Below are 26,763 nucleotides of genomic sequence, written 5' to 3'. Positions count from 1 at the left end.
ATAGCCCCAAACTAGACGCTCACATATTATTCTATAGCTAAATTCATTTTATTTAACACAGTGACAGACAACTTTCACTCAATAACTATGTCCCTAGAACCTCTAACTCACAGTTCTTGGGGTACAGTGCAGTAAAAAAAAAAAAAAAAAAAATTGTTCGGGACACACATTATTAAAAACATCAGCCCTTTAATAAACTATAGCCTGGCACATTCTTAAAATAATGAAAACAAACAGCCCAACAATCCCCTCTGAGTAAATTCCAGCCCAGCAACGCCTGAAAAGTTTAGTTCCTTTGCAATTTGGACATTAGGGGTTCTCAGTGGCTCAATGAACACAACTGTGTATCGATTAATAAGTCCACTGATCTTGAAACATATATGGAGAAACTTTTCTGTAAATTCAACTCTCCTGTCTACCTGGATCATCTTCAATTAAGTGTTTGATGCAATTTTAGAAAGAAAACCATGTGTCCTGAACCTTTGAAAATTCTTCTCACCGAAGTTTGGTGTATAGCTCACCTGAAAACCTTCTTGTGGCTTCTCGCATAATGCAAGTGGCATTATCTTCTTTTCAAGCTGAACGCGGTTTTCCGCTTCTAAGGCGATTAGCAACGCTTCTTGTCTCCCTTTAAGCGCTTAATTATTTGACAGATATCATATTTTGAGGGTAATAGAGAATGAAAATGCTTAGCCCATCTTTTCGGATGATCGCCACACTGGAATGTTGGTAATAAAGCTTTACCACTAGAGATTTAGTTTGGGTTGTTATTTCGTTCAAGATGCATATAAAATTACTTTTTCCTGCAACAAACAGAAACAATTTACCTTTCTAACTATATTTTCCAAGATTTTATTTTATGCGTACTCCAGCTTTCGGCTCACCATGTATATAAATACTTATTTGCACTTCAATCCAGAATCTAATTGTGCATCGTACTGGAAAATCCAACTTCGTGTATATTTAAAAGGCGTGCAGAGAGACGCTGGCAAAAAAAAAAAAAAAAAAGTTTTGTTTAATGTTTCACTCAACACACACTAATTATTACACGCTGAAAGTGGTAGCTAGATGAAACATAATTACTTAAAGTTTCAAGATGAATAACAGGGTCGTTGTCGTTCAACTATAACTTCTTTGTGCGAGTAACTTTATGCTTATCATTACAAAATTAGCGATATACTGAAAGACTTCTCTGAAGTAGCAAACACGACAAGAACCCTGCACACCTTGACCTTCATGAACTGCAACGCGTGTTTGAAGCGAATGATGACGGATGGTTTCCAAGGCTTTTAATAGAAACAAATACAAAATTCCAACGTTACCTTCAACTTGATCACGGCAACACACGCCAGTGATGTCGAGATATCGACCAGAACCTGTTCCAGAGTTCGTTCTTTCACAAGTGGCTGCGAATAGTAATGTTTAATCCATGCACACGCACACTACCTGACTACTCTGAGTTCCTTTTTTTCCCTCTTGCTATTAAGCAGCCATAAAAGCAGGAAGTAAAAATTCTAACATCCGCTGTATACATCATTGTAAAGATGCAATAGCACAGAGAATCCTCTCCGAAGGAAACAAAAACTCTTGTACGGCTCACTCCTCTTTTAAGAAAGAAGCTATTTCCTGCTACACTTTTTGTTTTGTCATTCAGCAATACGCGTAAAAGAACAGTAGCAAATTTTACGTGCATGCGTATACACAGAGTATATGCAATGTTTATATAAGTTGTGAACTATTTTATATTTGGACATGTCTCAGGGATTCTGATACGTGCCCACTCCCAAGATGTTGACCATACGTTGGTCACCATCTTGGGAGTGGGAGTAATTAAAGTCACTGAAAATTTCTCTTACAAGCAATAGGCCAAATCATTATGTGGAAACATTTTTTTCGGAGTGGGCACGAGGCACATTGCCATATACTGTATATTGCAATATATCGAAATAAATAAAAAACGGGGGATAGCATTCCCTGAAAAGAAAATGGAATCCGAATACTTTTGTTTTTTTACACAGCAAAAAAAGAGGACCAACACTCACATATTCAATAACTGCACGAGGTTGTTGTTATGGGAATTTCTGGCTACATGTTGCGCTTACCAAAGTAACAAAGTCTACATATAATAACTGCTAGGGGAACAGTCAGAAGTGGTCACACATTTGAATTTGTTTCAGGTAGTAAAAAAAATCGGAGTATTTTGCATCATTACCTATGATGCGGGCTGGGCGACAAAAGTCCATGCATATCTGAAATGAAACTTCAATGGAGTGTTGTCAGGCATTGTTCAACAAGGCCGGAACTCGAATAGATCACACTAACCTCACTCATCTGTTAAGTAAACAGATGAGTGAGTACGACCTATTCGTGTTCTGGCTAGGATTACTACTTCTTTTCTATTTTTATGAATGGTAAGAAGTCCATAACTGTAGTTCGCGTTTCAGTCGAAACAGTTTGCATTTTCCATACATATTCTCTGTATATTGCATCTATAATCAGAATATGGGACTGATTACTGTTGAGGCTATTCTGGAGGGACGTTTTGCAGGATCATCTGCATATTCATGTTCTAGAATACCACTGTGGCCTGGGATCCAAAAGAAGATAACAGTTTGCTGATGCTCACGGAGACGTATTATCTCGTGTCTTAAGAGCTTTATTAAAGGATTGTAAGGTGAGGAGGTGTTTTCCAAAGTTAAGAGAGCACTCATTCAGACTTACGAAAAGCTAGTTAAATAGTGTATATCATGCTCGGCTGTCAGGGAGAACCTTGCAGGTGGACTTTCCTAGACTACACTAGCAAACTCGCCCGAACCGCACCCACTGGAGTTACAGAGCCCGGTTGCCTTCCGAGACTCTTCCATTTCTAAACACAGTCAGTTTCCTCAATCTTCTTTCCCACATGAAGGATCTTTTTGAAAGGTAGCAGGAAATCTTGCATTTTTTTTCTTTTCAAACATGTGACTATTATGCCATACATGGCTATATTCGGAAACTCTTGTTCGGGAAATTTCAAACCAGACAAGTCAATATACTAAAGTAATTGCTTATTTTCAGACGACTTTTTTGAATCCACTTTGGGATCAGTATTAAAATGTTATAATGATGCTGGAAGCGAACTTATTTCTCATCCTTAAAACTAATTCTTGCTTCTGTTATTAAGTCAAATCAATCATGAATATAACTGTCTTCAGAGGGTTTGCTTACATCCACTGGCTCAATTTCATACAAGGTCAATATTAATCACCACGTTTCCAAACTGGATGCACAAAGGTACGCTAGGGGATCAGCATGTTGCATTTATAAAAAAAAATATTTAAAAAAAATTAAAAGATAATAATAGTTGCATTCAGTTTAGGAATTAGAAAGATATTCCGAAGTCAAGACCACCATCTAATAAGAAATCATGTTCATGTCTCTGTTACAATTACTGTAGCACATGATGTTTGATGATTTCAACAAAAGCTTCTTCAATTTGTTTGTTTCTTCAATTAATTTGTTTCTCTAATTACAGTTTAACTAGAGAAACAAATACATCGCATCATAATTCTTCTAGGTTTCTCTGACTATAAACATAGGAGGGAGTATATGATGAGAGCCTTGTCGATCAATTCGGCCCTGGAAAGATTGTGCAAGGCTGAAGGGGTAGAATTTTTTTCAGCCTGGACTGTACTTGTTAACAGGAGAGATTGCTTCTACAGGGATGGGATACATTTAAATAGAAAGGGTGCAAGAATATTTGCTGATGCTATCGAGGCAGTGTTAGGTGGGTCGGAAAACTGCTAGCTTGGGGGGAGACAAAGACTAATGGATTAACAGTAGCCACTGGCAGAGGTGAAAGAGATTCTTGCACTGCTTCTATTGGAATGAGCAGAAGCCTGAAAAACAAGATGCAGGATATTTCAGAGACTGCTGGAAGTCATTGCGGTACAAGTAAACACATGGGTTGTGTTAGGGTAGCTAAGAATAGAAACAGGTGCATGTATACTTGCATGTACACTAATGCTAGGAGTTTAGTAAATAAATTTGATGAATTTGAGGTATTACTCAAAACATCAAAGGCAGATATTGTTGGGATATCAGAGACGTGGTGTCACACAGATATAAGGAATGCAGAACTGGAATTTGGGGAGTACAACGTCTACAGAAAGGATAGACAGGATAGGAAGGGAGGAGGGGTTATGCTATTAGTTAAAAAACACATAAAATCCAAGGAAGTGAAGCCAGTTGACATCGCTGGACAGTGCAGTGTTGAGTCAGTTTGGTGTGACATAAGCATAGGTAAATCAAAATTGAGAGTAGGAGTGTGCTATAGGCCTAATGACTCTGATGAGTATAATAAGACACTGTACAGGGAAATAGAATGGGCCAGTAAATCAGAGAGTCTTATAATGGGGGATTTTAATTTCCCAGATATTGACTGGAATTTGTGGGTTGGTCACTCACACACTAGCAAGGCTTTTGTGGATTTATTGGATGATTGTTTTCTACACCAGCATGTTCGTGAGGCAACAAGAGGGAGCAATACTCTTGATCTGATTATCAGTAGTGATTCTTCATGCATTAGGAATCTGCAGATAAATGAACCACTGGGTGGCAGTGATCACAGTGTGCTGAAGTGGGATTTACTCAAGGAGGTAACTACCATCAGAGGTAAAGGGAGGGGTTTTTGCTTTCGTAAAGGCGACTATGATGGTCTGAGACAGTATTTAAATTCTATACAGTGGGACCAACTGATGATGTTACCAACAGCAAATTCAAAATGGGAAGCATTCAAGGAACTAATCTTGGAAGCTACCAGGCTTTACATACCAACCAAGAAATATTGTTCAAGGTTCAGGCCTAAATGGTTGTCAGATGAACTAATGAGATATATGGCAGAGAAGAAAAATGCATGGGATACATACAAATTAATGGGTGACGTGGAAGCCTATGATAGATATAAGTTGGTCTGTAACCAAGTCACAAAGGAGATTAGGCAGGCAAAGGCAGATTATGAGAAATCCTTGGCAAAGGATGCAAAGAAAAACAGAAAAGAGTTCTTTACCTATTTAAACTCAAGAAGGAAAGGGATGAATCAGATTGGTCCACTGGATGTTGATGGTTCAACAGTTGAGGATCCAGCTCAGGTGGCTAACAATCTAAACGAGTATTTTGCATCTACATTCACACATGAGGAGTTATTCAGGAAGGGGAATGTCGTAGGTGAAGTAAACATTGGCAGTGAGCTAGATGATTTTCTAATAACTGAGAGGAAAGTGGAGGAGAAATTGTTGAGGATAAACATAAAAAAGGCACCCGGGGTGGATGGGATCTATCCAGTTATATTAAAGGAGGCAGCAAAGGAAGTAAGCAAACCCCTAGCCATAATTATGAGAGCTTCTTTGGACTCAGGGGAGGTACCCATGGACTGGAGATGTGCAAATGTAACCCCAATTCACAAAGGAGGATCAAAGGCTGACACAAGTAATTATAGACCTGTTAGTTTAACTTCGGTTCCAGGAAAATTAATGGAGGCACTGGTTAAAGAAGCACTGCAGGATCATCTGGACAAGAATTCAGTTATAGCTCAGACACAGCATGGGTTTGTTAAGGGCAGGTCTTGTCTGACCAATTTGATTGGATACTATGATGTAGTCACAAAAGAACTGGATGCAGGGAATAACTTTGATATTATATATTTGGATCTTAGAAAGGCTTTTGATACTGTTGCGCATGGAAGACTGCTGCACAAATTGGAGAAGTGTGGCATTCGAGGCAAATTGCTGCTATGGATAAAGGGATGGTTGAGTGGCAGAAGACAGAGAGTGGTAATCAATGGACACTGCTCAATGTGGACTAATGTTATTAGTGGAGTTCCTCAGGGTTCAGTGTTGGGTCCATTGTTGTTTTCTGTATTTATAAATGATATTGATGATGGTGTATCAGGCTTAATGTCCACGTTTGCAGACGATACAAAGGTTGGCAGGGTTGTTAAGGACACTACTGATACTATGCTGCTGCAACAGGATCTGGAAAGGTTGAGCAGATGGGCTGAGAGGTGGCAAATGAAGTTTAACATTGACAAATGTAAAGTACTACATATGGGAAACAGTAACCCCAGATCAACGTATCAACTCTGTGGTACTACGCTGACAGTGGTAGAGAATGAAAAGGACCTGGGGGTAATTGTGCAGGCAGATATGAAGTTCTCTGAGCAGTGCAGACGAGCTGCAAGGGTAGCTCATGGTGTCTTGTCAATGATATACAGGAATTTTTCTAGCAGGGACAGGGATGTGATTATTCCCTTGTATAAGGCATTGGTCAGGCCACACCTTGAGTACTGTATACAGGTCTGGAGGCCTCATTTCAAGAAGGATGTAGAGCTGATGGAACGAGTACAGAGAAGGGCAACAAGATTAGTGAATGGAACAAAGGGTTGCTCTTACGAAGAAAGGCTTAAGTTTTGCAAATTACAGAGCCTGGAGACTAGGCATCGCCGAGGTGATCTGATAGAGGTGTACAAGGCTTTGAATGGCTTGAGCATGCTCAATGCCGATGGGATTCTTCCTCTTGCTCAGAATAATCACCTGAGAGGGCATAAATTCAAATTGAGGAAGGACGGATGTCGGATAGATGTGCGGAAATTCGCCTTTAGCCAGCGGGCAGTTGGTTTGTGGAATAGACTTCCATCGCTTGTTGTTGAAGTTGATAGCCTAAACAAATTTAAGGCTCAGCTGGACAGGTATTTCGAACGAATTGAGGGGTGAAATGGGAGTAGTGGTTGTTTTTTTTTTTTTTTTTTTTTTGGCTGATGCTGAATAAGCTTGCTTTCTTGCATCATATGCCTCTACTAATGCTAATGCTAATTTGTTTCTCTAATTAAAGTTTAACTAGAGAAACAAATACATCGCATCATAATTCTTCTAGGTTTCTCTGACTATAAACATATATGTCGTTTCCTTCTGAACAACTCTGAAATATCTGCTATACATCAGTACATTTATTCCTGAATCCCAATTTTTGAATTCCGAGTGGAATTCAAAAATTGAACTATATGACGAGGTTCCGTTATTTTTATTCCAAATTAGCTAGGAATCACATCTTTCGTGGTAGGCAGTCATGTTTCGTAATTATAAAAATTAAAGCAATGAAATCCTTGTGAATACTGGTACCTCTTTTGGATGGTCTGCGAATGGCGTAGGTATATAACTGAAGGCATATAACAGCACTTCTTAAGAACAATGGAATAGCTAACATAAAACTGACTTACACTAATAAGTAATGGTAAACTTTCTTTTCATCAACTACCGGTCCATTACTCGTCTCTCATTTAATGCTTTTCTTCATCTAATATACCTCTCATCAATCCAAGTATGCCGTAATGCAAGTCACTTCTTACAACGTGTCCATTATACTCATAATAGCAGTTACTGCCTAATAACGTGACACTTCAGTCATGTTGGCTTATTACCATCGTCCTAAAATAGCAATATTTAAAACAAAAAAGTGATAAAATAAACGAGCAGGAAAATTTTTTTGGATGGTTTTCAGTCCTTTGTCAAAACTCATCCCTGACAAGCTGCACAGATAACGGAAAATGTTATTAGTGAAATGTGTCTAAAAGCCATGCGAATGACACTGCTGTTAATACGGGCTGATTATATCTTACCACGCCCTAATGCTCCAAAGCATCAATGCATTTTATTTTCATGACGTATGCAATTATGTTGGCTAAGTTTAATTGTTAGTTTGTTAAAAGGCATCTACCATTTTAGTGGGCGTAGCGGAAGTTTCTTGGAACGCGATAAAGGTCTGATGTACATGGATAAAATTATGCATCCATATTAAAGGTTACTAAGCTTACATCAATCCAAATACCAATAACTGATTTACCTATAACCAAATTCGTCCTCCGTGAGTATAGTGATTTCGCCATTTGTTTGGTGAAGTGCAGGTTCGAATCCCGCTGGAGGCATTCTTAAAGGCATTATCAGAACCAAAAGGAAACCGGTAGATGGCGTTACTACATGCGCTGTCAATATCCTCATATTACTAGTTAATATCAGTTTAAAAATTTATCAATAGAAAAGCATTAACTTAAAACTAAAAGGAAGGGCTGGGCTAGGTTTCCTTTCGTCTAAAATCAAAGTGGAGAATAAAAACACCGCCCAAATGTGAAGGTTTTTATTCTCTTTCAAGACCAACGATGCAGTTTTAGAAATACCGTGCAATAAATCATGTTTGCAGTTTCTGCTGTTATAGTTGAATTTCCCAAATTTGGCAATCCATTTGCCTGCCTTCTTTTTAGGAAAATGAACGAATCGGGCAACCGCCTGAGAATCGAAAAATTTACTTTTTGGGTTGGCCATTCGCCGAAGCAGCGACTTAAGAGCTGAGTAGATTAACGATTTCAATACTTTCTAGGGCCTGCGATTGTACAGAAAAATTTTTGGCTGACGTAACACATTCCCCGAACACTAAACAAAATTTAGATTATCGTGATTCGACATAGACTCGGCAACTTTTATTCATTTGTATTTCAGGAAAAAACAAATAATAATAAAATAAAATTTCCAAGACTGTTTCAAGACGTATACATTATTTCGAGGTTATCCTGTAAAGAAACAGTAAAATCTTAAAGGAGGTTTGCACTCAAATATTCTGCCTAAAAGAAAATCAAGTGATCCAGAGGACTGTAGTGGTTTAAAATGCAAACACAGGTCATTATTAATTGTGGAAAACGTTGCCTTGTTAGAGGTGCCATAGTAGCCATGAGTAGCAGTGCGTAGCACACGCTTCTTGATTAGACCGGGGTTCGAGCCTATGACCACCAAATACGAGAGATGTGGAAAGGTCAGGGAATGACCACCGAATATCCCCGGAGCAATATGGCCTTAGTTGCTAATGCTCCTAAATAACAAACATACACACTAGCCTTGTTAGATGAGCTCTACAGTAGGCTTCGGTGAAGTGCTTGTGTATAACTTCGGGGTTGATTCATCAACTGTATATGGTACATTTTGGAACGGAAAATAATTTATTTTATTTCAGCAAGAATCAGGTCCCAAGGCTGCCGTATTTGGGAGCATCGACTATATACTGTAATTTATTTATGGCGTATAAAAAAGTTGTTGACATTGGGAAATTTTTTGTTGGAAAAAGAAAAAGTTGTTGAATTATTGCATATCGCGAACAAGAACAGCTTGTTCGCGATATGCAATATGCCTTTACATTCTTATTCGATATTTTTTTTTTTTTTTTAAATTCTGTATCGCATTGCTTTGCCCATCGCATTAATAAAATGTCTAATATTAACATGTAGTGCTATCCATCAATGACAAATTTAATATCTTGGAATGAAAGAGACAGGTTAATGGTATCAGTTTCGAAACTGAATCGGAAATAGGAAAATCAATCATTTCAGCAAAAAAAAAAAAAAAGTCATGTTTTATTTTTCTACGAAATAAGTCAATTCCACCTAACATACGGATTAACAGCCATTATAAGCTGCACAGGTTTCCCTCCACCTTCTATTAAAACCAAAAAGTTATAACATTGCATGACTAATACATAAATCTTATATAATAATGGGTTTTTGTCTATATGCCTTTCACATGCAAGAGGGCGCTATGATCGAGAAAGGGATAAAATTTTTTGGAAATTTAAAATTTTTAATCTGATGAGTGAGGTGAAAAGAAATTTCTAACTTTCTAATTAAAATATTAAAACAAAATAAAATAAAAATATTTTTATCTCACGTATTTCTGTGGAGAATTTTTTTAACTCAAAACTTTTTGATAAAAACTTTTTAAAAAGTCAGTAATGGACTTTCGAAATTAAGTGAAAAAGGTAACGGGGTGCAAAAAACTCATGCATTTCCCTAAATTACAATCTACAGAAATTGAAGTCAACAAATATCTGCTGTCTTCTCAGCCATCAACCCATACACGGGTATAGCGTTTTGGGTTTTCATTTAAAAAATAATAATAAATAAATAATAATGCAAAGTGAAAGTGATAAATCATTATTAAATATTGAAGGTGATGATACACGTTTTTATGACCATATGCAATCCTCACGACCACAAAAACTTCAAATATTATTTTATTTTTAACAATATTGCCAATGATACTCCACTGACCCTGAAACATCATCACTAAACTTTAAATAAATGTTCATCTCCTGATAAACTACAAGTCACGATTCTTGGCAAGAGAAAATGTGTGCGCGCAATCAGTTCAATCAGTTGTCTACGTGGTATGAATATGACTGCAGGCTATAACAAGCACAGACAGAAAGAGAGACCATTAGCAACTAACTTGTAGAAACCAAATTGCCGTAAACAGGTTGAGATCCAATATGCTGCTTAAGTTTATTACTTCACTGACATTTACGTTCCAAAATCTGATGAGGTTATCCGGCTCGTGCTTTATCACTGCGCATTAAGAATCAGACGTAAGAAATTACATGGTGATTACAGGCTCGGAATCAAGTTAAATTATTCACAGAACCAGAGATGAAAGGTCCCACTGGACTTCTTGGTAGTGCCGACCCGACTGACTGTCTTGCGCAACTGCTGCAAGGCCTTAAGAGGGAAATATTAATAATAAAATACCATCTCTAAATGGGTTGTAGAGGACGATGAAATTACTGCATGCTGAATTACTTGCATTATTCAGTAATATATACAGTCTGGATTTACAAACGGTTTAGAAAAAAAAAAATGTTTAAATTTTAATAAGATACAACAACTTTTTTCAATTCTTTTGAGATTTTATTACCATTTTGTTACAGTCTTGTTTATACTTAAATGTTTCTGTATGTAGTTTAAAAAAAAAAAAAAAAAAAAAAAACTCGAAAACAGTAACGTAAAGAGCTCATAAGATATCAATCCTACCTTTGCAACAGTAATCTGCGAAGAAATATGTTTGTAAAATCCAAAATATAATCCATTATGATGACATCCAATAAGTATTTTTAAAATATACTTGTCTTCTATCTGCCTGATATGAAAGTCAATAGCCTCTTGAAATAAGAGTACCCTTGTCACAGATAACCTTTTACAAGTTAAGATATTGGCATCCTTGCCAATCCTGATGGACGTAGTAGGTTGATGAATTTAAAATTATTTGATGACTTTAAGTAATACAAACAAAACATTTTTAATATACAGGGTGTCTCAAAAATATTGGTATAAACGTTTAGGGGAGGTAGGTAACATCTAAAGGAATGTGAATCGCATAGGAACCCATAACCGAAAATGTCCCGTAAGTCGGTAGACGGCGCTGTTCATCAGTTCGCGAGAGGAAAAATTTCTGGTTTACTCATTCAAGCAATAGTCGCCGCACAAAGAGCATGCATCGATATACGAACTGTGAGCTGGCACCCATGCATCTAGTGTATGGATTAGCAGAGGGCAACGGACGAGCCGCTCGATGAATTCATGGAGAACGCTTCCCAGATAGACATGTGCCGGACCACAACGTGTACATCAAAATTTGTGAGATTATGGATCATTTAGAGGTAACAGGAGTAGTGCGGGCAGATCACGTTCGACGCGAACTCCGGCCATGGAAGAAAGTGTGTTGAATGCCGTCCAGAATAATCCTACTACCAGCACACGTGCCGTTGCCTCTGCCTTAGGAGTGTCTCGTTGCAGTGTACAGCGTGTCTGGCACGACGATTCCAAAGGGTTCAATTACTGCTCCCCCAAGATCATCCTGCACGTGTGGCTTTTGCGCAGTGGTTTCTCCAAGAAAGTGTTCCAAGACTTGAATTTTCTAGCCTATGTTTTTGTTCACGGATGAGGTTTATTTCACTCGGGAAGGCTTATTCACTCAGCACAATGCTCATGTGTGGGCTCACGACAACCCACACGGTGTGCGCCCCCGTACGGCACAACATCGCTTCGCAATAAATGTGTGGCCAGGTATGATCGGTGACTGCTTAGTCGGCCCATACCTGTTACCATCCCGCATGAACTCCGCTAAATATCGGATCTTTCTTGAACAAGTTCTACCAGGGTTACTTGACAATGTTCCAGAAAATGTGAGACGCAACATTTGGTTTCAACATGACGGGGCGCCTGCCCATCATGGAAGATGTGTTCGTGACCATTTCAACAGGCGTGTTGGGCATCGATGGATTGGCCGTGGTGGACCGTTGCCTGGCCTGGCCCCCACGCTCACCTGATTTATCAAGCCTTGATTTCTTTCTGTGGGGTCCCTCAAATCTATCGTGTATGACTCGCCTGTGGAGACGAAAATGGATCTCGTCTGCGCTGCTGCTACTGTCAAAGAAACTCCAGGTGTGTTCGACTGTGTCCGCCAATCCATGCTGCGTCGGTGTCATGCATGCATCGCGTCTCATGGTGGAAGAACCTTCGAGCATCTGTTGTAATATCATGAAATGCATCCATCTCGTACTCCATTGTTAATATTATGTCAAATAAATGTTTGCCACTAATTACTGCCTTGTGCCTCTGCTACTACTTTCCCATGACGTTTCCGGTTATGGGTTCCTATGCGATTCACATTCCTTTAGATGTTACTTACCTCCCCTAAACGTTTGTACCAATATTTTTGAGACACCCTGTTTACACAACTTTTTTTAAATTATCTTATATTTTCTTTATTTTGATATGCTGTACAGGCTGTAAAATTTAAATATACTGTACATATTAAAGGAATACCCTCGTGGGTATCACAGTTGGTATAATCACCGTTCTCCCCGCAAAAGGCCAAGTCTTAATCATCCAGTCAATGATGCAAGGAAAATTTATGGGCTTTTTTCCAAATGTAGCTAAGTTAGTCGGTCTCAGGCAAGACAAGCATATATTTTTTTTTTTTTTCCCCGTCACGGAAAGTCGGGTTTTTCGTCCATAAAATCGAACACACACACACACACTTTACAGATATGTAATATATACGGCGCAATATGGCCTAGGTTGCTGATGCAACTAAAAAAAAAAAAAAAAATCACAGGTATATATATCGTCGGCTTCCTAATTGCTCGATGAAAAATCATGCAGCCATTGCCCCGAGACCATGATGCAAGATTACCCAAGATTAGTTCGGCCATGGCGTAGAGAAAAGAAAAAGCCCATAAAAGTTCCTCCCATCTAATCGAGACTAACCTAGTCTTCTCCAAAATGTGTAGAAGATGGCAGCTAGCATCGCAACCACCTGCGAGGACCTGTGTGCATTTAAACTGCCTTGATAGTCCAAAAGTTATTGCATTATGAAAAGTAAGGTATAAAATGCTTTGTGAAAACGACAAAAGCAGATTAAATCTTACACAAGGACTATGGACAGAAAATTTTTCGATGAGTGACTGACAACCAAGTTTGAACGTGAAAGTCAATCACAGGACGGACAAGGACTCCCAACAATAATCCCAACCCGAAGAAACTCAAGGAACAACATTACAATCAACTGTGAAGACTTAAAATATCCTCCTAAAAAAGGGGGGGGGGGAGTGGGCCATGACGGAATACCTGTCTTCCAAAGAAAAGTCTGTACACATTCATCATGGTACCGTTGCTATAGCTATTTAATCAAATCATCACCCAAGCAAAATGGAGGTTAGCTTGTGAGAATGAGATAGTATGCATATTCTGTTTTATTTTACTATTATTTGGCTAACGCAGAAAAGATCGGCTTCTTTGGACAATTTGGCCAATGCTAACTCCCGAGATAGGAGATTTATCTGTACATGGTTACCAACTACAAGAAGGAAGCCAATTCCCCAAACCATGAATGAATCTTGAAAATGAATGAATTTTGTTTGTACTAACGTCCGAAATAGTCATTACCATTCAATTTCGTCCAATATAAACACATTGGATGAAACTGAATGGTAATGACTGTTTCCCCAAGTCCATATTAAGATAATGCCTCACTTTCTTCGCATACTACGTGCTGAATACAAAGCGAAAAGATTCTTCATCTTTCTCTCCCGTTAGCACAAGATGAGAATGATTAAGTGAAGGCCAACAGAATAAAGAAGCTATTATCGAAATTGGCTAGGAAATCATACAAGGGAAGAGTTAATATAAATTTAACTTCAAGAACCGAGGAAATGGTGTATGCTAACATAACTCTTTATTTGAAAAGTAATAGAAATTTTAAAATTAAATACAAAATAGGACACGGAAATTGCTCAAATGCATTTATCACATTTACTTGAAAAATTATCAGCATTCCATTGGAATTAATTTGTAAAATTAAATAAACCCGAAACAAAAACTGTATTGAGAGGAGACATCAGTAAGTGGATGACTGTGAATAGAAAAATAAATGCTGACGTTGGAGTTATAGACGACGTAATCACTCTTTCAAAATGGGGTCAATTCCCTCCCATCCACTTATTTCAAAAACGTAAAACATTCAAAAGGTATTTCATAAATTCCTATATTTTGAAAGAGAAATTTATTACAACTGCCTTCTTTTTTAACTAAACTCTACATCAAAGTGTGTAAGCTGCTTATCATATACATGTACTTTAATCTTGATGAAGGTGTGGCACTCCTTGATAGAACACTAACGTTCCCGTGGAAAACCATCCTGGACCTGAGAAATGAACCCACATTCAAATATAATGTGTCTGTGTGTATTTTTCACCTAATTGTATATTTTATCTACCCTTTTGATTAAGGAATTCTGCAGTTATTAAATTCACATAAGGGGAAATCTGGAATAAAAACATTCTGACAGAATACAATAAAATGTTTAGGAATAAAGAAATTCCAGATGACATATTTAAAGTCAAAAACGTCATCTGGAGTGCTGCTAAGGCCTGCGACTAAGGTAAATTCATAACTTATGGCTATATATATGGATGCATAATTTATTTCTATATTCTTAGACAATGATGATGAACAAGAGTCTTGAAATCATTCGGCTTTAGTGTAACAGGAGAGGAAAATTATCGCTGAGTTGGTGAACTATGCTAAAGGTTTGTCATGTCGAGAGGACCAGTCATTGGATAAAGAAGCAGTGGAAGAGTGCTTAATAATTGATAGTGATGTTCCAGTTACACTTCAGGTCTAAGTAGACAGTAAAATATTCTATTGGTAAACGAATGAAAATCAAGATAAAACCAATGTACCTGTAGAAGGGAAAAAATTCCACTGACACGATAATAAGCATTACTGAATAACTGATTCGTTGGATGGAACGCGGAATTTTCATTTTAGTATTACATAATGTCTGCTTAGGCCTCCGGAGCCGAGTAGTCAGAAGCAGTATATTTGGGCGTATTCGGCGTATTTAGTAGTTAGGTGGGATCAAACAAAGGTCCATTTAAACTTGACAACTCGGCTGTCATAGTTTGTTTATATTTCAGGACTCTCACATAGGATGTCAGAGATATTAACAAAATAGAGAATACGAAGGCATTTAGCGGTCACATGAATTCTAACCACGGTCAACAAAAAACGCGTTTACGACTGTTACATACCCGCGTTAATCACTCGGCTATGTCAAGCTAGCGTTTCGTTCTTGTTTGCCACCCAGAACATCCTACTCAGAGATGGGCACACATCCCCATCTTGTGCTAATAACAATCCTGCCTCGATGGAAGTTCGTTATATCGCAGTTTCTTACCATGTGTGCAACGCTACTTGTCAGCTGTACACATACACACGCATCGACTGATTGCAGCGCTCGCCTAGCTGAACATTTACTTGCTCCCATTAAGGTAGGTGGTACTATTTTGATGTCCTTTCAATATGTCTGTGTGCGCGTGCGCGTGTATATATTTTTTTAATGGAATTTTTTTAATGCATTAATCTATAATAATATAGCAGAAATTTCTTATGCTATATTGTAATTAAGATCACTTGTAACATCATTGAAACTAATCAAAAACGTCCCTTTCTGCCACATTCGCACCATCCCGCCCATTTCAGATTTGATTTACGGTATACTTATTTGATTTCAGAACTTTATTCTCGTTCTGGATGACAACCTCGATAAGCCCTAGGCTCTGCGTTAGACAGCGAGTTTGGTGTGTGACAACAGTAAACCAATAATTTACTGAAACCTAGCCACAAGGGAGCTACAAATAACTTCTCCCTCGGGAATATGCTGTCAGAACTTTAGTTTAGTTCATCGTGCCCGGCTACCATCCCTTCGTTCTGCTTTCGTTTTGCTTCGCTTGCTCCATTTATCACACTCAATAAAACAAGTGTTATCAATACCACGCTTTCTCACGATAGGAACGAGTGGGTGGCTGAACTGGGTGGAAATTTTACTGGAAAGTATTTTCAATGGTAAAATTCTTAACAAAGAAAGTGCCAACCAGTCGCACATTGCAGTGGATTTCGCACGCCGCCTATTGAGTAGCACACTATATTATGAAACGTATACGAATACCCCTGAATTTTGGAACACTGTTTATTCTCCGGCACAACTACTAATAACAGGAGTTTATAATTAATCATTTCAATAATAAATACAATCGTTAACAGTATTTAGCAGTCAAGAGTATTAGAATCATGGTCCACTCAAGCACATTGTGCTTCTGCACTATCGCGATTGACCATTCAGCCTAAATAAAGCCACACCCGCAATCTAAGTGTCAGAAACAAGTATAAAAGCAACTGAATTCACGCTAAATTGACAAGGCAGTGTATTTAAAAATAAATTTTCTATTTATACAAAGTGAAGACATATCGTCAAGATTGAGCGAATACAAGAAATAGCGCCATGCTTGGTGGTCACGCGAGCATGAACCACAGTCACTCAAAGCACGATGCATGCTCAAGTTGACCACTCGGCTACTAGGACATTATAGCCATTGAACTCGTATAATTCCCCTTCATTAAAATTTTCTGGGGGGCACTAATGGTGTGAACAAGTGGACATTATTGTTAAATTCCCTTAAATAAGCACCAGTTGTGGAGCTTATTTAAGGTTGTAGTAGGGTTTTAGAAGCATCAGCCACTAAGACTATATCGCCCATAAATTGAGTGTGTTCTGTGGTCGATTTTCTGTTCGCTGGAAGAAAAACCCGAATGTTTGGGAGGAAAAACCATGCTATCCTCACCTGAGACCGACTAACTCGGCCATGTGAAAAAGGCTCATAAAAATTCCTCACATCATCGACAGGACTCGAATTCAGGTCTTTTACACCCGTTGTGGGGAGGACAGCGATTCTACCAACTGCGCTACCCACAAGGGATAAATAGGCTCCAGTAAACCTTTTATTTTTCATAATACAGTACTATATTCAAATGAACCTTTCTCGTCACATGTTCTTTCATTACTTACATAAATCAAACAAAAAGCATTTTCTGATGTACCTCATCAGCAAACAATTACAAGAGATTATTTGCAACAGTTGCGATGTAGGTAAAACAATTTGGTGAATAATGACGTCATTTCTGGATATTATTTAAAAAAATGGTGGACATTAGTAGAAAAGCGGAAAATTTGCACGTAAAAAACTTCACAATTTTAGCAACGTTTTGAAAACAAGCACATTAAAACAGATACTGTTGGTGGAAACTTAACATGAAAACGGCAGTGAATTAGTACTGAGAACTTATCGTAATTATGATAATTAAAATAGTCCACTTAATGGGTAATTACATAATTCACTTAATGGATTCATTAACTGTGCGATTATTAAAGCAGTTAACACATAATTACTCATTTCGTGTATAGTGGGCTCCAACCCTTTCTTCAACGTTTGTGAAGAATAAGGATACTCAGTAAACTTTCTGTATTTAGAAACAGACTTTCATTATAAATCCTATTTAACGTTGATTTATCCAAAATTGGATATGTAAAGCTTTTACTTCAAACATGGATAAATTAACCTTCAATTAATCTAATCTATCTATACATGCTGTGATACTAAATTTTCCCAATTTTTAAAGTAAAATATATATCGGTAAACTGCGTGTCCTATGGTAAATTTACCTGCTTTTACCGGATGAAAAACCCGAATTTTGAAGATAAAATACAACGAAACTATCGTGTAAAGGCTCCTAAGCAAACTTTAACAGCTTTTATCAACACACTATTATTATTTATTATTATTATTTTTTTCATTCTTATTCCTGATCTTTATAAACGATATCGCTGTGATAGCAGAGAATTTCGGATTAAAAATCTTAACATACACAGTTGATGTCAAAATATCTATTTAAAAAGTTCAGCAATAGGGATTTTCGGGACCAGGTACAAAATAAATATGCGAAGCCAAGAGCAGACTATCTGTGCCGGACCAATTTGAAGACTTATAACTAATGACAATATCCTTCAAATAAATAATAACGTACTTTCAATTCATCCCCAGAATAAAATTAATATATGATAATTCCTTATTTGGAAACAGTTAACTGTGATCAATTAAAGGGTTCACCTTGGATTGTAATTTGATGTTCACAATAGGCACAGCAAACTACTGAAACTCCTAGTCGGGTACAGTTGAATTCTCTGTGAAAACTTCGACACTGTTACCATTTTCAAAATTCTTTTATATTTATTACCCTTATTAATTTGGATTAGATTATTCTGGAGAGTAGTTTGTTTCGTTTTCGAATCCATCACAGAATATGCCAGCAATTATGTTATTCATTCGAAATCCACACACTTCATTACTGAAGAAGTTTTAGCCTCATCTCAAATTAGCTAAAATTGTTTTCTAACAGCAGCGACTGTCCTTAACTTTCTATCTAATTCAATTTCTAAATACTTACATAGGTATAAAAATATATTTTTGTACCAAATATAATACACTTAGAGACTATAACAGTTACTTCAAAGTAATTAGTACAATAATCTCATGTAAATGGCTAAATATCTTCTTTATTGAATCAACATCTCTAGTCAGTTTTAATGATGATTTTAACTTTCGTATCACAATATAACTATAATCTTAATATAACTATAATATAACTTTTAATCCTGAAAAAATGTAATGCAAATAGTGACCATCGAGTTTCAAAAGTGGATAACATCCCTCAAAACCTGGGTAATGGAAGAAAGTGGATTCATCAAATGTCCTCTGAGTAGACAACAGTCCAATACTGGGCACTGTGGTAGGTTGGATATAAATACTATGATGGGATACACCAAATTCATGGAGATGTTTAACCAATCTATACTGAACTGTCCAGGTATTGAATCACAGGTATTAGCAGACCCACTGGTTCCCAAAGAACTTTTCCAGCAGAATAACATATTGCTCAGCTAGAATGCATCACTCCACCAAAAGTGATAAAGCTCTTGTCAAGGTTCTCGACCCTTGGACTAGTGTGTCACAAAACGGTTAATATTCTAGCTCATTCAAAAATAAACTAATATATATCGTGTGTACAGAGACCTTCAGGACTGTTTCAACAACAGTATGTCTTAATAGCAACTCTTTTTGTAGTAACAAAAGTAGCAATACGGGTTCGGAGGTGTGGTTTAAACACTATCATTTAACGTAAATAAATACTTGAAGTTCAGAAACTTTTTGACTCCACTATGCATAATTTCAGCGAATGAGACCGTTGCTAAGCAACGATGAAATATGGCTTCAGTAAAGCAAAAATTCGAAATAATAACTGACAAGGTGGCGCATTTATGAATGGTTAACATCCATCTCCGCAATATTCACTCTGTTTACGAATGGAGCTGTAAAAGTCAAACCCATGAGATAGTTTGTTTGGGAAATTGGCTGCTTCATAAAACTTCGCCCTTCTCTGACAGATTCGGTGTTACGCAGTCCATAACCAACAGATTTATATTACGATGGGGAAAAAAAAGAAAAAAAAATCCATTCCTCCAGGTCAGGATAAGAACACACGACTTACACGTGAAGTGAAAGGCAAGCCACATAATTGGCGGACAATACTTCCTGTCTATACCAGCCACACGTAATAGGATAATGTGAGGTCAGGCGCCTAACCGTTAAATTACCTCTTCATGTAGTGCATATTTTTACCTTTACTATCAACTCTGGAGCAGCCCACATGCGGGGAAACGATTAAAAAAAAAAAAAGTTACGTATTATACCACGTCATCGACTTATTTAGACTTCTAATAGTACAGCCCAAACATGTTAGAGTGAGACAATTTAAAGAGCCTGTCAGCATGAACCGGCTACATATAACAGGGCGATTTCCAGTAGCATTCATCTTGCTGAAACTGCACTTTAAAAAATTAATAAAAGAAAAAGATGCTAAAAATAATTCGCATTTATTATTCACATTTTTAAAAAGTTACAATTTGCTAAATATTTAACAGCTCGGCTGATTCGCATATCCCTATAGTTATTATATTATAGAGAAATTCTATAGGCGGCTGAATATCATTCGTTAGCTTCCGCTTCTCTCTTATTCAGTACACCCACATAATTCGTGGTACTGACCGCCGACGTAAACACTGCATTTCTTAGTTTGTTGGTGAGGAGGGGTAGAATGGTAGCGTGAAATAGCTACTGAATGACCTTGATCCGCTTAGGATCAAGATCATTCAGCAGCCATTGTATTTGTATATTATATACATATACAAACATAAAATGATGCAAGCAAGTTGCAATTAATATGAATTATACATTAAGCGTCAAGGCGATTAAAGCTATCAGGTCTCAAGTATACTGCATCTGTAATTGCGCGTTTTGTATGGTCGGTATGCTGTTTGATAGACGAAAAATATATGTATATATATTTAACCCTCGCCTAAGACAGACTAACTCGGCCACGTTATGAAAAAAAAAGTCCATAAAAATTTCTGACGTCTTTAATAAAATTCAAATACAGGTTCATTTCACCTGGTGTGGGAGTATGATCATTATAACCACCGTGCGAGCCGTGAGGGAGAATGAATTCTGTTATTTCCTTCCCATTGGCCCTCGTAGGTAGCACAGTTGGTATAATCACTGTCCCCATCCCCTGAGTTCGAATCCGTTCAATGACGCGAGGAATTTTTATGGGTCTTCTTCACAATGTGGTTGAGTTAGTCGGTATCAGGAGAGAATTAATATGGTTTTTTCTCTCGGAAACTCGGGTTCTTAGTCCAGCAAAAAGCAAATCGACCACAATTGGTTGGTTGTTGAAGGGTTTTAGACGCATCGGTAACTTAGGCCATATTGCGCAGTATATAATGTGTCTAAATTGCGTGTATTCTGTGATCGGTTTGCTGGAGGGAAAACCCGAGATTCCAGGAGAAAAAGTCATGCTACCCTCGCCTGAGACCGACCAACTTAGCCACACTGTGAAAAAGGCCCATAAAAATTCTTCGCGTCATTAACGGGATTTGAACTCGGATCTTTTCCACCTGGTGTGTGGGGAAGATGACGATTCTACCAACCGTGCTACCCACGAGGGCTTCGACCACAGAACACACGATTTACAGACATAATATACATATAGCGCAACATGGTCTAAGTCGTTGATGCGACTTAAACCCTACAACAACCAACCAATCGTCACACAGTCACTACAAATGTATTATAATAACATAATGCAAAATCATACAAAGCCCTATTGTTAGTAGATTTGTATCGTGAATTGAGGGTAACTATTTTACTTCTGGCGTATTATTTCATGGAGCACAAGGTTGAAGCACGAACAACATGCACGCTATTTTGAAATAGCTGCACTATTTCGGCTCTGATCGATAGAGGGTGGGTGGAGATAGCAGGAGAAAACAAACCCAACTAGCTTTTCTGTAATTTCTATTTGGGGCAATTATCCCCCTTAAATTATTCCAAAAGTATGTTCTTATGCTTCTGAATTATCTGAGAACAGAACAATTTTCATACGCTGTTATTTTCCCTAAGATTGGATCTCTCTTGTTTCCCTCTGCTGTTATCTTCCACATAAAATGTGAAGGTTGGATCCGCCCTTGACGTGGTGAAAATCACCAGTCTGGAGAGGAGGCAGAGCGTATAGAAATAGTGGCCTCGGAAAGGATGCAAGCTGCTAGTAAATGATAATGGTGGCATCCCGAGCACACTATTAATAAATAAACAAAAGGTTCCGCTGAATAAATTTTTTTTTTTTTTTTTTTGCTAATTCTCAATTTTGCACGACTTTTTAAAGCTCCGGATTCAAGTGAAAAGCGATTTAGCTGAAGATGAAGTAAGTATTCTCTGAGAGTGAGAACTAGCAACAGAATTAACGTTACGATAAAGTTTTTGTGCGTAAAAGTAAAATTCATATTCAGGATCAATCCACGTCCCATCAAATAATTTGATTTGTGTTAAACTAGAAAAAAAAAAAAAAAAAAGCACACATCTTAAAAATATAAGAAAAAACAGTTCAGTCACTGCGCATGTCAGTTTCTGAAACCCAATCAGATTGGCATGTGACTAATCGGCCGGAATTAGAATAACTGTTTCATTCCAAGCCGGACATATTTCGTTAATTAATTTTTTTTAAACATTTTGTAACTTAGTGTAATCTTTTGTGACCTACAAGGATGTCATGTTAGTTGCGCATGGAAGACTACTGTACAAATTGGAGGAGAATGGTATTAAGGGCAAGTTGCTACAATGGATAAAAGGGTGATTGGGTGAGAAAAGACAGAGAGTGGTAATCAATGGACGCTGCTCTTCGTGGATTAATATTATTAGTGGAGTCCCCCAGGGTTCGGCCCACTGTTGTTTTGTATATTTATCAATGATATTGATGAAGGTATATCAGGCTTAATGTCCAAGTTTGCAGATGATACAAAGTTGGCAGGTTGTTAATGATAGTAATGGCAGTGTGCTGCTGCAACAGGATCTAGAAAAGTTGGACAGATTCGCTGAGAAGTGGCAACTGAAGTTTAACATTGACAAATGCAAAGTACTGCATATGGGTAGAAGTACACCCCCCCCCCCCCAAGAGAAACGTATGAACTGTGTGGTACTACACTTAGGGTGGTAGACCTGGGAGTAATTGTGCAGTCAGATATAAAATTTTCAGAGCAGTGCAGAGAGGCTGCCAGAGAAGGTCATGGGGTATTGTCAATGATATACAGGAATTTTGCTAGTAGGGAAAAGGAGGTGAAGATCACTTTGTATAAGGCAATGGTCAGGCCAAGCCTTGAGTACTGCGTACAGGTCTGGAGGCCTCATTTTTGAAGGATGTAGAGTTGCTTGAGCGAGTACAGAGAAGGGAAACAAGATTAGTGTGGAGAACGAAGTGGTCCTCTTACCAAAAAAGGCTTAAATTCTGCAAATTGCAGAGTCTGGAGACGAGGCACCTGCGAGGAGATCTGATTGAGGTGTATAAGGCCTTGAATGGTTTAAGCAAGCTCAACGCTGATGGGATTCTTCCTCTTGCTCAGATTTCGTACCTGAGGGGGCATAAATTCAAATTGAAAAAAAGACAGTTGCAGAATAGACGTGCGGAAATTTACCTTTAGCCAGAGGGCAGTTGATTGCTGAAGCAAACTTCCATCTGTAGTTGTGGAAGTTGATAGCTTAAATAAATTCAAGGAGGAACTGAACAAACGTTTAGAGGGGAATGAATGTGTGAAATGTTTTTTTTTTTTTTTTTTTTTTGCTGATGCTACGTAAGATTGCTTTCTTGCATCACATGCCTCCTCTACTACTACTACCTCGATTACAAGGTTGCCAACCAACCTTGATAAACATATACAGCTTTATTTTATTATTCTGAATAAAAAATAAATAAAGCTGATATACAGACAGATTTATTTTATTATTTTTTAAATTTATTTTATTGTATGAACTGACGCAATATGACCGAAGCAGCCGATGTTCCCAAAACAATCAACAACTCCAAATATAGATATTTTTGAATTTACAAAAAATACAAATCGCCCGTGATATATACACACAGAGAGACATAATACACAATATGACTTAAATCACTGAAGCGACTAAAAAACAACAATTTCACAATATATGAGACCTATAAGAACTTAATACGTCAGCCATTCAACAATTCAGTAAATCGTTTATTATTTAAGGAATCAAAACTGCTGACCCCTCTGCAAAGCCACGGGATACCAGTGTGTGTCAACAACAAATAAGACTTACATTCAAATAGTCAATCATTAATTCAATATAGTAGAATTTATGACATTTATTCACAAGAATTTACAAGACACTTAGTTACAACTTTTTTTTTTTTAAGTAGATTAATTGTATAGAATAGTCTTGTCTAATTACTTTTGTCTGTAGCTTTTGATGGCTGAGCCATTGGTCAAGTGGGCTGACAGTTGTTTGATGACCATGTTGTGATTCTTATTTCTTCTTTACATATTTCATTCCAATGAATGGAAAATACAAATTACTTTCTGCGAAGGCATGGGTTATTGGATTATGGTTACCATAGACTGGTCCGATGGAAGGCTTCAAAAGAATAGTGCGCTACCCAATTTATCTCGCAAAGGTCTGATTTTCAATAGCTGTCGGTAATACCAGTTTCAATGACCACAGCTGTCAAGCATAATCTACAAGGTGTGGCAATAAAGTTCGCGGACTGGTGTCGTTGCGGTCATGTTCGATGAATTTGAAAATAAATGGAAGTAGTTCAAACTTCCTACAACAGATGGTAGTACAGAGATTGTCCGGTAGGCTGACAGATTGCAAGTAATAACCAGTTTCATTAGTAGCGTTAACGTTCCGTGTCAAGACTTTGCAATGGAACAACGAACAAATATCAAATTTTGCTTTAAAATGAGAAAATCTGCAACAGAAACGTACGAAATGTTAAAAACTGTTTATGGCGATGAAACGTTAAGTCGTACTAGTGTGTCTGAACTTTCGCAATGACCCAAGAAGTGGCTGTCCGTCAACCTCTCGAAATGAGGATACAGTTGCAAAAAAGTTCGGGAAATTGTGGAAAGAAATCGTCATTTAACCCTCACAATGATGGCGTATAAGTTGGGTAAAGTACTTAATGTCTGACAGACCCAGAGGTTCCCCCACAATCTCCGCGTTTTGTACTCTGTTTGTGTACCACAGAACTCTGTGAAGTCTAGAGGTTTTTAAAAAGTGTAAGGCATGTGGTAGTGTTGTGTTATTCCTCTGACCATTTAGCCGTTGGGCCCTAGTGGGATTCTCTGTTGCACACACTTCGCCCCGAGGAGGCAGGTCAAGCATAGAGAGAGATCGCATTAGTACTCTGGCAGGTCCTGCCCCCTAGTTTCCGAAGATTTCAGTGGCAAGGGCCTATTGTATATTAAAAAAAAAAAAATCGCGATGAGTTAGAGTAGGGGTAAAAACTGAAGAACGAGGAGAAACAGGTAGAAGTATGGGTATGATAGGGAAGGCAACCCCAAAAGGTCAGCAAGGACAAGCCCCACCATGATGTTGAATATGAATGTGATGAGTTGGATATAAATAAGATCAAACGTCAAATTCTGCAGGAAGACGTAGTAATAAAAGGAAGTTCTGTGCAACATTTGTGCCGCACAGCCTCGCTGATGAGCAGAGCAACGAAGAGTGTCATCATGCACAGGTCATCCGGACTTTACAAGACAATCCTAATTCTCTCGACTATACTGTCACTGAAGATGAATGTTGGGTGCTTCAGTACGACTCAGAGACGAAAGTCAAGGCATGCAGTGGACTTCCAAATCAGCACCAAAGCCCAAAATGTTTTTTGTTTACAGAAGTCCAGGTTCAGCACGATGCTGATCATGTGTTTTGACAAACAGGGTGTGACTCACAAGGAATTTGTGCCTGAAGGGGAGGGAGTCGATGCTGAATTCTACATATAGATGCTCCAATAGCTACTGAAGCGCATTTAGCCTGTAAGGCCAAAGTTTCGAGAGAAAGGCAGACGGTACTTGTTGCGCGACAATACCCCCACCCGTTTAGCAATTGTTGCAAGGACATTTTTGATTAAACATGGCATTGTACAGATCAACCATTCAGCCCACTCTCCAGACCTACAACCAGAGGACTTCTCTTTCCGAAATGAAAACTGCTCTCAAAAGAAAAAGATTTCCGGATGTTGAAAACAAAGAAAACACCTCTTTCGAAGCCTTCGCTGACTCTTTCCAGAAACTTTTAGAAAGGGTGTAATAAGTGCATTTGAATCAGGTGGTGATTACTTTGAATAAAAATAAAACCGTTTTTGGGCTCTTTCACTTTTTGTTGCATCAGTCCGGGAACTTTATTACCACGCCTAGTATATAAACTAATGATAGTTAAAAATCATGGTCAGCTTGTCAGGCTATAGATCTATAATATCGAAGGTACGGGAAAGTTCTCTAGTGCAAAGAGTCGCTTAATTAAACTCTTGCCGTTTTTTGGGGAGTTAGCATATATGCATGATGCATCTATTGTCTTCACCATGCCACTCTGCTCGCCTGCATATAGCAACTTGTCTTTCAGTGTCGGATTTTCATGGAATTTTATAATTGGACCTTTTAGAAAGAGTTGTAGAATCATCTCAAATTTCATTAAAATCGGATTTCTATTAGAAACCCGACAATTATTAATTCTTTGTCCATACATCCGCATATTCGATTCCCACTGAATGGATTTTCATGAAATTTTATATTTCGCACTTTTAGAACGATTTGTAGGACCTTTCCAAATCTCATTAAAATCGAAACAGAAATTCTGAAATTATAGTTTATTTATTTATTTTCATACATATCACATAGGGTATCTATATACCGTATATTGTAGTTGAAACAATTGATATAATGTTTTTTGCCATGCGCTGGTTGGAAGAATGAATAGCAATATGGTGGAGGCGCAGAAACGAAATTTTCTCGGTTTGTGCATAAAATTGGGTTTTTTTTTTTTTTTTTTTGCTCCTTTTTTTTTATAAATCATGAACTATTACTTTTTTCTAATGCGCTTGAAATG

The 26,763-nt window shown here is 37.8% G+C and overlaps 1 protein-coding gene across 6 annotated transcripts in view; it reads right to left on the bottom strand.

Moving 5' to 3' along the window:
* Positions 1–26,763, bottom strand: part of LOC150086618 (uncharacterized) — a 344,793-nt gene that overhangs the window by 260,853 nt on the left and 57,177 nt on the right. The window contains exon 1 of one of the 6 annotated variants that reach the window (XM_090372631.1): positions 1,323–1,360. The exons of the other annotated variants lie outside the window; for them this stretch is intronic. The gene's annotated coding sequence lies outside the window, so the exon portion shown is untranslated. Of the gene's footprint in view, positions 1–1,322; positions 1,361–26,763 lie in introns of those variants that run through there. 6 annotated transcript variants of the gene reach the window in all.

Source organism: Mastigoproctus giganteus, chromosome 4 (assembly GCF_048544385.1).
Source record: "Mastigoproctus giganteus isolate SK-2022 chromosome 4, ASM4854438v1, whole genome shotgun sequence".
Lineage (NCBI taxonomy): Eukaryota > Metazoa > Arthropoda > Arachnida > Uropygi > Thelyphonidae > Mastigoproctus > Mastigoproctus giganteus.
The sequence above is the reverse complement of the archived record's forward strand: the minus strand, read 5'-3'. Positions and strand labels throughout refer to the sequence as shown.